The 11,649-nt window shown below is 44.4% G+C and overlaps 1 protein-coding gene across 5 annotated transcripts in view; it reads left to right on the top strand.

Moving 5' to 3' along the window:
• The first annotated feature begins 1,094 nt into the window (after positions 1–1,094).
• Positions 1,095–11,649, top strand: part of NRCAM (neuronal cell adhesion molecule) — a 306,610-nt gene continuing 296,055 nt past the window's right edge. For 4 of the 5 annotated variants that reach the window (XM_025379924.1, XM_025379923.1, XM_025379925.1 and 1 more), the window contains exon 1: positions 1,095–1,296. The gene's annotated coding sequence lies outside the window, so the exon portion shown is untranslated. The remainder of the gene's footprint in view (positions 1,297–11,649) is intronic. The other variant, XM_025379921.1, reaches the window with a different exon arrangement.

Genomic DNA, 11,649 nt, shown 5'->3' with positions numbered 1-11,649 from the left:
GTTAGAACAGAGCACTGGGGTTGTCAAGACCTTTTTCATTCCTGAATCTTGCCCTAGCACCCTGGAGGCTGGGGGTGGAGGATGGCGAGGTGGGGTGGGGTGGTGAGGAGCTCAGAAAATGTTTTCCTGAAATAGAGAACTGAAGGAATCAAGGCTCCGCTGAGCCCACTAAGAGCTGGAGCCTGCTGTAAGTGGTCAAGTCGGGTGACACCCAGCAGACAAGTAATTTGGTGTGCAGACCGGAGTAGGTTACAGAGGACCCAAGGGTCAGGCTAAGGATCCTGAATACCATCCAGGATAGAGTGAAGAGTGGGCTCCGGCGCCCGAACTATGCAGCAAGCAGTGTGTTTACTCAAATACTACACAGTTGGAAAAATCTTAATTCTCGATTTACATTGCCAAAAAAAAAAAAAAAAAAAAAAAAAAAGTCCGTAATACTCTCTCACATCTGGAAATACGCTAATCCGAACTAACACTATTCCCTGGGACCGGAAGACCCAATTTCTACCGCGGATAGACAGCAACCGCCTTATGCTAAAGGCTCTTTTTTCTGGGGGAGGGGGGTGTTTGGAAAGAACGGTTGCAAAAACAAAACAAAACAAAATCCCAAAAAACTACTCACCCAATCTCAACCACCCCAACCGATGAATTTCGAAGAAAGTGCTTTTTAAAAAAGAAAAAACTAGATGACCACAGACCTCCCACAGAAAGCTAAACCCATGAGAGTGGCATTCAAAAACTACCCATTTTCTGGAACATCTTTTGTAGCAAAATCTCAGTCACCCTAGCCCCGGAACACTCCCGCCCTCCGTCCCCGCACCCCCACCCGCGCTCGCAGGCTGACGGAGGTTGGCGGTGGCGCGGCCGCTCAGGTGAGGGGCCACCCAGTCCCTCGAGGCGCCGGCGGCTGGAGCCTATTTGCTGCAGTCGCAGCAGCAGGGCGAAAGGAGGTTGGCCGGGAGGGGAAGAGGCGGGGGACGCCCGGGAGGAGTGCGGGGGAGGGGGACGGGAGGACGCAAAGGAGAGCCGGGAGTGGCAAGTGTACGGCGCGGGGAGGGGGAGCGGAGAGGGCGGGAGCGGCGGGGGCGCGCGCCGGCGCGGGGCCAGCCTTGCTTCGCCGGGGTCGCTGGCTGACGCGCGCCGCAGTCCGAGCCTCAGACGCGCGGGCGCGGGGGACGGCGCAGGGGCCTGGCTGGGGCAGCCAGAGGGGACAGCTTCATCGAGAACGGAGGACACCGACGGTCCAGGGTCCTGGGCAGTCACGCCACAGCTGAGCTGTGGGCGCGGCGCGAGAACGTAAGTAGCTCCCTGCGCGTCTGGCAGTGACACTGGGTCCTGCTCGGGGGTGACGGCCGGAGCGGAGGAGGACGCGCGAGGCTGCTGCGTTGTCACTGGGACACTGGCGGGGGGTTCAGCCGAGCACTCACCCGGCTGGCAGCGCTGCAGGAGGGGCGAAGCAGATCTCCAACTCCTTTCTCCCCTGCAGGCCCCCAACGCTGCCGCGGGCGCCGAGAGGGAGCAGAGGGACCTGCGCTCGGGTGAGGGCACAGCTGAAATCCAGCAGCGCCGGCACCCACCACCCGCTCCGGTCTGTGGCCAACTTCTGCTCCGCGCCCGCACCCCACGCTTTCCGGGAAGCCCTGCCCAGAGCTCTTGCTTGTGGGCAGTTGGGCATGGAGAGCCTGCGGGCCCGGCACGGGGGCTTCCCGGGCTTGGGCACAGAGGCGCGGGGCGTCACGCCACAGTGCCGGCGGGGCGAGGAGCGCGGGGGCCGGGCTAGGAGCGCACGGGCGTGTGCCTGTTCCGGCCCCTGCGGACACATCTGGGCGTGGGCTTTGTTCGGAAGTGCCTACACCTGTGCCTACCGCCGAGTTCAGGGGGCGAGGCCGACTTCGCTTCTCCACTCTCGCTGCCTGGAAAGGGCTCGGGGAATCGAGGCAGAAAGAGAGAGACACGGAGGACAGAGGGGTGGGGGGCTTGCGGGGGCTTTGTCGGTCTTACAGGTGCGGGTCCCAGGCGTCCCCGCGCCCCGCCCTACCTCCAAGGGCTGGGACTTGTTGGGGTTGGCGCGCCGGGCTGGGGGCTGCCTGGGAAGATTGCCTTCCCAGCCCAGGTTCTTAGCGGTGGGATCTGGCATCCGCTCCGCCCGGGACGCTGTGTTGAGCCAGGAGTGATTACCCGCCCTGGAGCATCCATCTCGCAGCGAGCGCCATCTGCGCGGAGCGCCGCCCCCGACCCCCTCCACGCCGCGCGGGTGGGCGCCGCCGCATCCTGGTCCCAGGCGGTTGGCCAGCTCAGCCACTCCCGGCCCGCATCTGCTAGAGTGCGGAGGGGCACGGGGTGTCGCGGTACGGTGAGCCTGGGAGTCATCATTTCTCCCAAAGCGGTGTCCTCAGGGCAGCAAGCGCTGCCAGAGGGCTCCCCGAGCCCCGGGGCTGGCGAACAGGCCGCTTCCTTCCCCGGATCGCCTCCCCTCCCGCCCGCGCCCGCGGCCACATCTTCGTCCCTCGTACGCTGGAGGGTGGCCCCTGCGCCGCGGGCACCGAGGGAGGGCGCCGAGCGGTGGCGTTTCTTTCGCATCCCGCCTCTCTCCTGCCCCTGTCTTCGCACCAGGGGCTCCAGCCCTTGGCTACCACCTGCGCAGAACTGTCCTGAGAAGGAGGCTTTCTTTTCCTTTCCGAGTCCCAAATGGTTAACGCTCAGAAGTGCAGGTCTAAGAGACCGGGCCCTTCCTCGCCCCAGGCTTTTTCAGGAGGAGATGGAGCCAAGTGTAATGGGGCAGGAGGCATTGGTTCTGCACCAGGAGCTCCCCCTGGGGTGGTCCTGGAAAGAAACACGGTAACCGCTGAATACAAACCTCACAGGCTGGGCTGCTTTATGGAACTGCATCATGCTAACCATGCCCTGTTGTTAAAATATTGTAATAATGGCAGTACTTGCTGAAGTACTGAAATGGAGTTAGGCAACTGATACTTTCTGCTTTAATGGTAATGATAGCCAACCGGTTTTGAGAGCTTTAGATGTGCAGGGCGCTGCACATGTTACATGTATCATCTCATTTAATTCTCACAGCAACCCCATTTTAAAAATTAGGAAATGAAGGCTTAGAGAAGCCAAGTAACTTTCCCAAGGCCACACAGCTAGGAAGTAGGGGAGTGGGATTGCTTTTGTCCTTGTGCTTTACAATCCAAGACTGAGAATGTGGCCTTTTGGAGGCTCATCAATTTAGGGGAAACCTAAACCGCTGAATGTTCAAAACCAGGGAGATACATTACAAGCCCGTTTAATTCTGAGCTCTGCAGAGCTCACAGTAGCAGGCAATATTGTAATTCAGAGAATCGTATTGTGGAATAGCCTTTTATTCCCATGTAACTCCTTTACATATTCTTTTCTTCCTGTTAACTTTGAGTATGTGGCTGTTAACCCACAATCCAACCCATTACAGTCACTGAACTATTCTTAGTAACCAGGACCTCTGTGATTATATAGATGTTCCTGGCACATCATAAAGTTTCATAAAACTTTTTTTTCTTTAAAGAAAGGGTCCCCAGCCCTGAATGTCCTTTGTACACGGTTTTGACTGCAAATGAGTTACTCCTCAAATTGGATGTTGAGTTTGAATAGGACCCTAGTATCCAATTTTAGGAAATCATTCTATTTCCTAAATATATAGAAACATGTGGGGACATTTATGAAGATACTCCATGTTAACTGGTAGAAAAGGAGAATTTGAACAAAAGTGGAATCAGCTATTTCTGGAATAGCTTTTAGAATTATAATTAACTGATCAATTGGAAAAATTGATTTATTTTGCATTCATAATCCTACTGACTCATAGTCTTGTTTCAACCTTCTTTTTACTTTATTACAGGAAAGTTACTAAACATTTTACATAATCCAGGAATTTTAGAGCTATTAAAGGACTCAGGCAACATTGTATCTAACTAATCCTTCGAGTTTCAAAACAACTGCAGTAGAGCTCAGCCTTATAATTCAGGGTAGTGATGAGGTCTTTGGACTGAAGGCCATTGCCCTTACACCACATCATTTTTGTTAACGCTACAGTAACAGTGAATGCAAAGCATCGTTGGAAATGATACTTCCTGTGAGGCCAATACAACAATGATGGCAATAATCACTAGGTGTAAGTGCTTCAGAAGTGTGAGGGGGTCCTGATAATGTATACACCTGGGCTGTAGAAAATTTCAAGAATCATTTCAAATAATGCTTTCATGCAGGTGTAATTTTCCCTGGGTAACAGATTGAATATAAATAGACTCTACAGATATTATATTGTGTATGTACAAAGGAGTTATTCAATGGAACTCCACAGGAAGCTTTTCTGGTAAAAAGATTTCATTCATTCATTCATTCATTCATTCTTTAATAAATATTTACTGAGAGCATGGCTTACTGTTTCAGGCAGTGGGGATACAGTGGTGAGCCAAACAGAATATCTGTTCTTGGAAAGATTAATTCTAATTTTATCTAGCTACATACTTAGCCACACACAGATTTTTTTCACATATCACAAATGCACAGCCGATGAACTTGCACAAACTGTAACACATTGACTTAACTAGCACTCATATCAAGAAACAGGGTAATGCACATATGAGAAAGCCCTCTTGTGGCCCCTCCCAGTCATTACTCACCCCAAAGGGTAACCACTGAGGCACTGAGGCTTTTTCCTTATATTCTCACCATAGATCAGCTACTATGGGAATCTCGTCCTCATTTTCAAAGGGAAGCTCGGTACCATCTGAGAAGCTCGGTAACCCATAGCAAATTTAACTGGAATGTAGAGCTTCTAACATATTCTCTAGGAAGTTTTGTGCGTTTGAATCAAAAGACTGCTTTAGGTCAGTCTTCAACTGTTGCAATGATTGGTTAAGAGGAAGTGATTTGAAAAGTATTAAATACATTTAGATATTCTTTTCCCTTAAAATTGTATGCTTCCCTGACTGAAGGAGCCCTTCTGGGAACCTTTCTGTCAGGTGAGGACAGAGGAGAGAACTGGATGCTAAGGGCAAAAATCCAGTGACTTATTTTATTTAAACATTTTACTGCATTGGCAGATGAAAAGCTCCTTCTGTTTAAAACAGCCTCTATTGGGATCAAAGGCTGAAGTTTCTTCCCCCATACCCAACAGCATTAATGAGACATAATTGACAGGTAAGGGTTGTATACATTTAATATGTATGTACAACATGATATTTTGATATATGTATACATTGTGAAATGATTACCACAATCAAAATAATAAGCACATTTATCACCTCACACAGTTAATTTGTGTATGTGTGGTGAGAACATCTCCCCAATTCCCCTACCCCCTAGCAATCACCATTCAACCCTCTGCTTCTGTGAGTTTGACTGAAGTTTCTAAGAATAAGAAGATGTACCAAAATGAACTGACAAATTTTTATTTTCTCTCTTAAAATTGAAAGCTACAAGAGGAAGGAAGTAGGAGAATGGCTCTGCCTTCAGCTTCAGCAACTGTAAATCCTTCATTATCAGATTGCCTTTAAATGGGGCAGCAAATGCAATATGTTTATTTAAAATACATTTTTGCTAAGTTAGTTTTTTATTGTGGTAAAATATATATGACATAGGATATGCCATTAAACTATTTCCAAGTGTATACTTCAGTGGCATCAAGTACATTCACATTGTGTGCAACCATCACCACTATACCTCTCCAGAACACTTTTTGCCTTCCCAAATTGTAACTTTGTACACATTAAACAGTAGTTCATAACCCCTCAGCCCCCAGCCCCTGGCAACCAACATCCTACTTCCAGTCTATGAATTTGACGACCCTAAGTATCTCATATGAGTGGAATCATACAATATTTATTTGTCTTTCTGTAACTGGTTTATTTTGCTTACCATAGTGCCTTCAAGGTTGATCCATGTGTCAGAATTTCCTTCCTTTGTAATGCCGAATAATATTTCATTGTATGTATAAGCCACATTTTGTTTATCCATTCATATGTCATATATACGTGGGTTACTTTCACCTTTTGGTTAATTGCAAATGATCCTGCTATGAACATGGATGTACAAATATCTGAGTCACTGCTTTCAGTTCTTTGGGATATATACCCAGAAATGAGACTGCTAGATCATATGGTAGGTCTATGTTTTTTTGAGACATTGTCATACTCTTTTCCATAGTAACTGTACTGTTTTACATTTCTGCCAACAATGCACAAGGGTTCCAATTTGTCCACATTTTCTCCAACACTTGTTATTTTCTGTTTTCTTGATAATAGCCATCCTAATAGGTATGAAGTGCAGTCACTGTTACTTTTTTTTTTTTTTGAAGATGGAGTCTCGCCCTGTCACTCGGACTGGAGTGCAATGGTACAGTCTTGGCTCACTGCAACCTCTGCCTCCTGGGTTCAAGTGATTCTCTTGCCTCAGCCTCCCGATTAGCTGAGATTACAGGTGCCCACCACTGTGCCCAGTTAATTTTTGTATTTTTAGTAGAGACAGGGTTTCACCAGGTTGGCCAGGCTGGTCTTGAACTACAGACCTCAGGTGATCCATCCGCCTCGGCCTCCCAAAGCGCTGAGATTACAGGCGTGAGCCACCACGCCCAGCCACTGTTACCTTTTAAAGCTGTAAATTAATATCTATTATATTCTGAACAGGTCATTCACAGCATTTCTAATTTATTGGTTTAATATTTATTAATATGGAGGTGTATGGTTTTCAAAAGTATTAATTGATTACATACTTTGTGCTGAGCAAGAAATTGATGTTGTGGAGCATATGTGTTGTAGTCCAAGTCCAGGATAAGCCACCATTGGTGGCATACATTCATGTCATTTTCCTAAAATGTTGAATTAGAGTACCTTTGTCTGTAATGCACTTGTGCTAAATGATTTTGCTATGAGGGTAAGTTAAACAGATATGCTTTTTTTTTTTTACTGCCAAAAAATAGCATTATTATTTTAATCTAGAACAAGAGCAAATTTGCCCCATATCTGAAAATAGAAAGAAATATTCTTATGCTGAATATTTAGGGATGTACTGGCGTTGTAAATTATAGTTCCACGTTGGGCATTTCTCTCTACCATTGAATCTTCAAAGATGACAGCATAAACCTTCACCACCCAATTATAATTGCTTAGCTGAGCTAATAAAAAAAGATGTGGTGTCAACTTAATTGACCTATTTTACTGGCCTACAAGACTGGAATTTCAAATTAGAAAAAGGTAATTTTTAACAGTCTGATGGAGGGTTTCCCTCAAGTGACTAAGAAGCTAGTGAAGATAAAAAAAAAAAAAAAAAAAAATGCCAGTGGTAAAGGGAACAAATTTACAACCACTGATGTCCTGTCCTGTCCTGCACATACTGTCCTAATGGCATGTTCAGTTTGAACACAGGAATGACGAATCTTACTTGTATTATGTGCTTCCTGAATGTCTTCCATATTGCTCTAGACTAAAACATTGTTTAATTCACATGAGAATGAAAATGACAGGTACTGTCAGGCAAAAGTGATCCTTTTGAAATTCTTCTCATTAAATAATGGTAGGAAGGGCTGGAAACTATATTTTGAACATATATACATTGAATATATATATGTTGAATATATATATGTTGAAAATATATATGTTTAAATTTTATTATGTGCATAGTGTGTTGGTTCAAAACCCACTGTGACCAGAAAAAAAAAAAAAAATCTATTCCTAGGGCAATCTGAGGGAAAACTGTAGGAGGTCTTCCACTGGGTAATATGCAATGAATTTGATTTATCTTTCTCAAGTGGGCTGAGAGCATTCAAAAAATTCAGTATGAGTATTCAGCATGTAGTGATCTTTTCTCCAAATTTCAACTTTAAAACTAATTTCATGCCACTTTTCGATGTCCTTGGCATTTGAATGGCATGATTTATGGCATGCATTTTTGACGAACATTTACAGACTCATATTCAATACCACTGACAGATTCTCTCTCAAGAGAAAGGGGAAGTACTAATCTTCCATTAATTATGCCTCAAGGTAAGAATGGCCTGTCCAAAGAGTTTCCTCCTGGAGTTTTTTGGTTCTCTGAGGAAGGATGGCTTGCGAGTGAGTCCGCTGCTGCCTTCCAAAACCTGGTGCGCCTTTTCAGTCCCTTACCTCAATAGAGAGCTACAAGGACAAAAGTGAACAAAGGAGGCCTGTTTTGCCTGCCCCACTTGCTGGGCTGTTGTCTTGGCCCTTTTCAGTGAAGGGAGGGGGGAGCTGGGTCAAAGTTGAAGAACACTGAAAAGGAATTCAAGCTTCATGTCGAAATTTGAATTATAGCTTCAGTTTGAGTGCCGAGTAGATTAGTTCGAATTGAAATTTTTGAATCTGTGGAAGCTTAAGTGACAGATGGTGTTGGAACAACCTACATAGAGCTGGATGGCACACCCGAAATGTTGAGTGCCCAAGCGAGGCACTTGGTAAACATCTAGTTAACTGACAAAAGTTTTAAGACTGTAGGAAGTGCAGTTTGCTGCTGTACGCTGCGTTAAGACATTGGGCTGTGTGAATTAAAGGGAGGCCCCTGTGTCTGGCGCTCACTCAGATGCACTTGTCCCATCTAATTGCATTGCAAATATTCTTCTGACTGTTCTGCAGCTTTCCCCTCTATTATCTAGTTGAATAAATACAGAAATGCCCAACCAACTTCCCTTGTAAAATTGCATCGCAGTGTTTTGGTGTTGTCCACAGATTGTTTTGATGTGTGACAAGATACATCTGTCCTAAATATTGTCTAACCAGTGTTTTTTTTCCCAGATAAGTATATTTATGAAGTGTGATTTTGGCTTTCTGCTCCCAGTGGGAGTCCATCACTCTTATATTTGCTCTTGAAGTTTTTCCTATGGCACATGGTTTTCCATTCATTTTGTGAGGCAGCATCTAATTCAAAACGTTTCGGAAGGAAATGTTTTCTAGTGTGTGCATCACTAGAATAATAAAAGCAGCTACTAGGAGGTAGAGGGTACTTTCAATTTGGGTAATTTGAAATTCTTCCTGATATTCTGTAAAACTACAATTGGAAATGGAAAAATTGTAGTATTTGAAAACTGAAAAATTCGGAGTTGAAACATGAACCAAATTTTACTTTGGCATTTTTGACTACTTAAATGACTAAACATAGTCTTTTCTTCTGATGTTAGTAGCATGATGGCTAAAAGCCATTTTTGTAAATGTATATTTAGTATATTCAAATGAATATTTCTACTTTTAGGGAAATAACATTGACATGGCAATATTTGAGCAGTTAGTAACATGGAAATTCAGACATAATAAATACTGTAACGTAAACAACACCTAATTTACTTCAGAATGATATATTAACTTACACGGCATGTTGTGTTTTACATGAATCATATACCTTGTGTGTTTCATGAATTTTAAGGTAAATTGCATTTTAATAGATGTGCTGGGGTTTAAAAAACTCCATGGTTATGTATGTGTTTCTAGTAACGGTTACTGTGATGTGAAATTATAGTGGAAGGTAAATAGATGTCAGGGGTCCATTGCTGTCCTAAAACCATGAGCGGGGTGGGGAGGGGAGGTTTATTAAACAGCAGAGAGGGAGTGAGTTCATGATCAGACTTGTTTGCTGGAACTGGGAATGAAGAGTGGAGGTGAAGGAATGTGAAGGATTCAGATGGAGAGGAGGCTCAGATGAATAGGAAGAATTATGACATCCCCAAGAAGTGTCCTATGGCAGATGGAGCCAGAGAAATTTTCAGTGAAGAGAAAGTGAAGAACAAAATGCTGTAAACATAATAGCTTAAAATTTGAAAGAAAGAGAAAGGGAAAAGAATAAAAGTTTTTATGGCTATTGCCTGGCTAATGGAGAATAGTCTCCATATTATCACTCAATATGAAATATTTTAGAGATATTTTACTGTAGTACTTTGGGTCATTGAAGTAACTTGACATCATAAAATAGAAATAACTCATAAGTCACCTTACAAAAATGAAATATGATAAGACATTTACATTTAAAAGAAATGTATTGAGAAGAATTTACTAAGAATTGAAAGCTAAAATTATTTCAGCTTAAATTCCTAGCCAAGTCCACTCTATTTTCCAGCTGTTTTGTTCCTTTATGTACAGGTGGCCCCAGCTTGAGAAAGTTAGCATATGAAAATGTGAACTTTGGCCAGGCGCAATGGCTCACGCCTGTAATCCCAGCACTTTGGGAGGCCAAGGTGGGCGGATCGTGAGATCAGGAGTTTGAGACTAGCCTGGCCAGCATGGTAAAACCCCTCCCTGCTAAAAATACAAAAACAAAAATTAGCTGGGCATGGTGGTGTGCACCTGTAATCCCAGCTACTCGGGAGGCTGAGGCAGGAGAATCACTGGAACCCAGGTGGCAGAGGTTGCAGTGAGCCAAGGTTGTGCCACCGGCCTGGGCAATAGAGCGAGAGAGAAGCTGTCTCAAAAAAAAAAAAAAAAAAGGAAAAAGAAAAAAAGAAAAAAGAAAAGTGTGAACTTATCAAACCCATATAGGGTGACTGTTCACATCAAACAGGATTCTTCACTTTGCTTAAGGATTATATGATGAGTGAGCTCCTGTAATGTATCAAAGTTCAATTCATGAAAAAATTTTCAGAAATATCTAAGTAGATAGTCTCTTGAAAGAGCAAATAGATACCAAGTGAAACCTAAGCAAATAAGGCTAAATAAAAATTAGTAAAGAGGTAGACAGGTGGGTCTGGGTGTGGTGGCTCACGCTTGTAATCCCAGCACTTTGGGAGGCCTAGACGGGAGGATCACTTGAGGTCAGGAGTTTGAGACCAGCCTGGCCAACATGGTGAAACCCCATCTCTACTAAAAGAATACAAAAATGAGCTGAGTGTGGTGGTGGGCGCCTGTAGCCCCAGCTACTCAGGAGGCTGAGGCAGGAGAATTGCCCGAACCCAGGAGGCGAAGGTTGCAGTGAGCTGCGATCATGCACTTGCACTACAGCCTGGGCAACAGAACGAGACTCCATCTCAAAAAGAAAAAACACACAAAAAAACATAAGTTGTAAATGCGGAGAGAATATATGTTTGTATAAAAATATTTGATATTTGCTCTAAATAACATTGAGGGGCCAAGTCTGCATGATAAAGGAAAGCAGATAACTAAACAGTCATCCAGGCATTTGGGGCCCTTGCTTATCTTAGCTTTCCCCATGTCTTCTAACTTCGGAAACAATCCTTGCTCTGTTCTGCGAGGAGCCTGAGCTGCTCTTCACATTATGCATGGTGGTATGTATCTGACAGCCCCCAAATTTGATAAAGGAGTGAGTGCAAAAGTGAATGACTGAATACATGAATACTGCAAAATGTCAGAATGTCAGGTGGATCTTTGTTGGAGAAAATTGGGGGGTTTTGTTCTTTGCCCTGGTTTGAAGACATAGATAAAGTCTAGACCATGAGAAACCAAACATTTATAATTTCATGCCTGGACTCTGTAGATTGTAATTTGCTTGCTGGTTCTAAATTAGGCACTTGAGCAAGCAGGTGAAATCATTCAATCCAGAAGGGTACTATTTTAAAAATTGCTGCTGTGGAGGTCTAAATGACATCCTTGTGACCCAAAAGAGTTCCTCTATAATTTTCTACCTTTGCTAATGGCAGATGATTCCAGATTTGCACACGGC

The sequence above is a fragment of the Theropithecus gelada genome, chromosome 3 (assembly GCF_003255815.1).
Source record: "Theropithecus gelada isolate Dixy chromosome 3, Tgel_1.0, whole genome shotgun sequence".
NCBI lineage: Eukaryota > Metazoa > Chordata > Mammalia > Primates > Cercopithecidae > Theropithecus > Theropithecus gelada.
This window is presented reverse-complemented; position numbering and strand designations above follow the sequence as displayed.